The sequence below is a fragment of the Phascolarctos cinereus genome, unplaced genomic scaffold, assembly GCF_003287225.1.
Source record: "Phascolarctos cinereus isolate Bilbo 61053 unplaced genomic scaffold, phaCin_HiC Scaffold_5;HRSCAF=322, whole genome shotgun sequence".
NCBI lineage: Eukaryota > Metazoa > Chordata > Mammalia > Diprotodontia > Phascolarctidae > Phascolarctos > Phascolarctos cinereus.
The window spans coordinates 282798515-282803881 of NW_027555958.1; the positions used below are offsets into that span (position 1 = coordinate 282798515).

At 40.7% G+C, this 5367-nt stretch overlaps 1 long non-coding RNA gene across 1 annotated transcript; it reads right to left on the reverse strand.

Moving 5' to 3' along the window:
* Positions 1-1822: 1822 nt before the first annotated feature.
* LOC110219347 (uncharacterized) lies at positions 1823-4422 on the reverse strand. Its single transcript, XR_002327598.2, has 3 exons — positions 3564-4422; positions 2445-2649; positions 1823-2345 (listed from the first exon to the last, which is right to left on the reverse strand). It is a non-coding gene; the product is annotated as an uncharacterized LOC110219347 (long non-coding RNA).
* Between the last annotated feature and the right edge of the window lie 945 nt (positions 4423-5367).

Below are 5367 nucleotides of genomic sequence, written 5' to 3' on the forward strand. Positions count from 1 at the left end.
TGTGACTTTGGACTCACAAACTATAGAATGCTAGAGCTGAAAAGGGACCTCGTAAATTAATTAGTTTAACCTCTCATTTTAAAAAGGAGGAAACTAAGACCTAGAAAGGTGGAAACAGTTTACCCAAAGTAATATAATTAGTGTCAAAACAGAGACGAATATCTTGAATAAATTCCAAGAGACTAATTCTTTTTCACCAAAGCATATGCTTTTTCAAACAAGCCACTTTCCATTTCAGTGCCTCAGTTTCTTCCAACAGAGATAGTTATCTATTCAACTTAAACGTTTCTTAAGCACCTTCTATACCCAAGCATTCTTAGGCCTTGGAATTCAAAGACAAATGAGAAACACTTCTTGCCATAGAGTAATTTCCATTTACCTGGGAAAGGTCATACACACAGATAAGTAAAAGTGAAATGTGTGCAAAGTAACACAAAGAAATTTCTGGAGAGTGTGTGTTAATCACTGGTGGATCAGGAAAGGCCTTATATAGAAGGTGTACCTGGGCAGTGTTTTGAAGGCATCTAGGGATTCTAAAAGGTAGAGGTGAGGAGGCAGAGTATTCCAAACCTGTGCCAAGTCAGGGAATCAGGTGTTATAATGCTACATTTGGGGAATTTTCATGTCACAAGGATATTAAAGAAAGATAATTTCTTTAAATGACCTAGAGAGAAGATTTATAAAAGGTATTCATAAAAGGTATAAAAGGAAGGATTTTCTGATGAGGGTAGGGGGGTGGGTATAAGAAGGAAGTCATATTCAAAGTTAAATGACACTACGGAATAAAATGCTGAGTAAGTTTCCATCTCACCCATGCCACACAGAGATTCATCACTCAGATGAAGACTCATTATTTAGATTGTAACTTGGCAACTACAGTTTCATTCCAAAAGAAATTTATTTGAATTCAAATATTTCGTTCTGTTTACATTCAAAATATGATCCATTTGGTTATTTCTGATAAAAAGAGATGGGGGAAGAGGGGACAAACTTCTTTGAGGGCAGAGGCTTGTCTCAATTTTTTATTTTTATCACCAAACCCTACTGTGGAGCAGTGCTTCATAAATATTTACTGATCAATTGATTGAATGGTCATTCATTCTATGGTCTTACCCATTAAGTGAACATTTCACTACTAAGGTGGTGTTGCTAATCAGTAAAGCAATATAGGGCAGCTAGGTTGTGCAATGGTTAGAGCAAGGAGAGGAAGACAGTCCAAATCTGGCCTGAGACACTAGCTATGTGACCTTGGGCAAGTCACTTAACCCTGTTTGCCTCAGTTTCCTCATCTAGAAAATGAACTAGAGAAGGAAATGGCAAAGCACTCAAATATATTTGCCAAGAAAACCCCCAATGGGGTCAAAGAGAGTCAGACATGACTGAAATGACTAAACAACTACAGTAAAACAATATAAAGTATCTTGAGATCTCTATACTTTCATCAATGTGGCCAAGATTGTATTAGGACCTTAAGTAGCTACATCACACCGCTGGATCATTTTGTTCATGGTCAACTGAGAGCCCTAAGGCTTTTTTGATTACTTTTTTTTTTTTTGGTGAGACTATACTTGTGCCATTGATTTTTTAAACCAAGGTGTTTTAGCTTTACATACATACATACATACATAGTCATGTTGAAGGTAGGACAAATATGAGTTATGCCCCTCTGGGCTCATTCTCCCAAACCCCCACTCACACTGGCAGACTGGGTTTTCTGAGGGTGAATAACTACTTTCTACTCTCAAAGTTCTGTGGGTAAACTTCGAAGGGTTGTGGCTTCTAAAGTTATAGCTGACGAATCACCTTCTGATGTGCTCCCACCAATATTAATCAACCAGGTGACATCAATTAGCTTTTACAAGTGAATATTTATTAAGAAAGTATAGCAGAAGTCATAAAAAAAAATTCCCCAAATCAGGGAAATACCCTCCCTTTGCACATTCAAGTCCCTGGGGAGAGTGTGCTCAAACTTAAATTACAAAGGTAATGAGGCACAAGTGTAGGGAATACATGTAGGCTATAGGGCTGAGGGGTAGCTTGATTACTGGTCCTGAGAGACCATTTTTGCCTTCCAGGTAGGGAGAAGGATTGGAATTCTGGAGAATTAAGTCATCCTCTTCATCAGATGGGCTTGCTCCTTGTTGGACATTGTCTGTCAGCTGGTAGGATGATCCAGGGCGGGGCTAGGGAAAGCAAGTCTCTGAGCTGCTGCATTGGCTCCTCTCTGGGTTTAGCAGCTACCATTACCACTTCTGGTAGCTGAGGAAAACTCTGCTGGCTCTTCAGACCTTTTGAAGCTCACAAGATCATAACTTGGGGAGCCCCATCTCTGAGTGGTCTTTCACCTAAGAATAGGAAAAAAATAACCACAAAATAGACAAAAGAAATAGAGATGTCATGCATTAACAGACACAGTGCAACTAGCTAGAGGCAATACAACTTACCAGTGTTCTTCCCCCATCTGTCAGCTCTGTCTTCCTTACTTAAAAGCCACCAGTGAAGAGCCACTTCTGTAACTGAGTACACAGTTCCAGTAAAGCTTCTCCTGAGTCATTAGTACTTCCAGCTTCTCAGCTGACCTGTAGACACTTTGTCACTCCATAGCACTAGCCCCTTTGCCGCTTGTAGTCCAAAGAGATCTCACAAAGTCTTTACATGTTGGGTTGAAAAAGGCAGAGAATATTGTATATAATTTATATAATCCACCAGGAAGGGTAAATCCATGCATTCTCTCAGGACTGGGCACCTATAGGTCAGTCTACCCATTGTTTTCTGAGTAACTGATATAGTGGATAAACTTGAGATTGAGACTGAGGATGAGGAGGTGGCCTTTATAAAAATGTATTCCTAGGGAATCTTGGGAAAGGTGGAAGAGTGAAAGGAGTATTTTCCCCTCCACCATTCCAAATAAAGTAGTAAAACAGCCCTATCTGGAGCAAATGCAACAATGACAAGAAAAACTGAAAGAACCCTCTATGAGAATTTTTTTTTAAACAGAAAAATAACCAAAGACTAGCTCAGAGGTGGGGAACATGTGGCCCTCTAGGTCCTCAAGTGCAGCCCTTTGACTGAATCCAAACTTCACAGAACAAATCTCCTTAATAAAAGGATTTGTTCTATAAAATTTGGACAGAGTCAAAAGGCCACACCCAAGGACCTGGAAGGCCACATGTGTCCTGGAGGCCACAGGTTCCCCACCCCTGCAGTCCTTACTCAGGTCAGGTCTTTGCTCATAGTAGCTGTAAGCACTAGCACTCCTTTCCACTCTGGAATTTCTACTGGAGCCCCTGCTCCCTTGTGACCACAAGTGCTCCTCATTCAGAACTAACTCCAAGCAATGCCAAGTCATACTTCCAGTGCTAGTTCAAGAGGTCTCCGTAATTTCTTTCTGACAAGTTGTCTAAACTCTTTACTGTATCTGGGCAGAGGGCTCCCAAAGCTGCTGCCACTGTCAAATCTATCTCCAAGACCCACCAGTGAGGCTCTGGACTAATCCCCACCCTAGTGTCAAACACTTCTTTTTCTGACCTCCTAAGTTGTCTTGGGCTGGAAAAAGGTCTCACCTCAACTTTTTGTTGAGTGTGTCACTCCAGAATTTGATTTGATGTATTATTTTAAAGTTGTTTGGAGGAGAATATTGAGAGAACTTGGCTAGGTTGCTGCTTCTACTCCACCACCTTGGCTCTTCAAAGACAAATAATTTGAAGAGAAATGGATGGGGTACAATGAACTTGGATAATTCATACATTGGATAACCAATTCTTCAATATTTGAGAGTTGTTCATGTCTAGCTACCTGTGGGGAGAGCAAGGGTTGGGAGGCACAAATAACATAGATGCAGATAAATAAATACAAAATATGAGTAAAGTCAAACAAGGTAATTTCAACATAGGAGTGGAGAAGGGGGAGAACACAAACAACTGTAGAGAACAGAAGGGACATCTTGAAGGAGACAGCACCTTGGGGGTAAGACCTGAAGGGAACTAGGGATTCTAAGAGACAGAGATGAAGACAGAAAACTATCTAGATTTGGGAGGGAGTAGCATGGCTGCCTATACAAAGGCATAGTGGCAAAAGATAGTATACCACATATAGTCAACAACAGGTTGTCCAATTTGTCTATAAGGTAGAGTGCATGGAATGGGATGGGAAGGATATGGAATAAGTTTAAAAAGGTATACTGGGGCAAAATTATAAGAGACTTTAAATGCTAAATACAGAAGGACTTGTGTTTTATCCTAGAGTCAAAAGAAATCACTAAAGATACTTGAACAAGAAGAATATGTTCAGATTTATGTTTTAGAACTATCAGTGTTGCAGCTACATAGAAGATTAATTTGAAAAAAGTGAGAATGGTAGCGGGCAGCTAGGTGGATAGAGCACCAGCCCTGCAGTCAGGAGGACCTGAGTTCAAATCCAGTCTCAGACCAGACACTTGACACTTACTAGCTTGGTGACCCCGGGCAAGTCATTTAACCCCCAATTGCCACACACACACACACACACACACACACACACACACAAGAAGAAGAAGAAGAAGAAGAAGAAGAAGAAGAAGAAGAAGAAGAAGAAGAAGAAGAAGAAGAAGAAGTGAGAGTGAAGGTAGGGAGCCAGTTAGGAGGATGGTCCAGTGAAAGGTGATGGGGGCCTGAACTAAAGCAATTGCTGGTTAAGGAGGGAAGTAGAATTGACAAGGCTCAGCAGCTGGTGGGATATGAGGGATGGGGATGGGGATGACAAAGGAAGAGTTGAAGATAACTGTTAATTTGTAGATCTAGTGACTGGAAGGATGGTGACATCCTTGGTAGAAAGGGAAGGCAGGACAAGAATTAGTTTTAAGGAGAAAAGATAATAAGTTCTGTTAGAGTTGTATTGAATTTGAAATGTCTATGGGACATTCACTTGGAGATAGTCAGCAGGGAGTTGGTCATTCAAGGCTGAAGCTCAGGAGAGAAATGAGAGTCTATAGATTGGGCAGTTCTATGTATAGAAATAGTAAATGGATCTATGGGAGCTGATGAAATCTTGAAGAGAGTATATATAGAGAGAGAAGAGGAGAGGGCCCAGAACAGAGACTTTCCCTATCACATCATTCTGTTTGTCAGTGGCATACATGTTTTGCAATTTTGAGGATTCTGAAACAGAGTGAGACACTTTTTCAAGTGACAATCAGAACTGATGACTCTTTAGCCTCTTGACATGGGAAGGTGTCTTTATTTTCCTTTCTAAAGATATCAGTGGGGAAGGTAACATTTTTTCCTTATTACTTTACATTTCTGCAGCTGCCTCTGGCCTGTCTAGATTTAGCAGGGCTTGTGAGAAGATGTGCCAAAATACATTTAGGGACCCTCCTGGCTCTTCACTCGA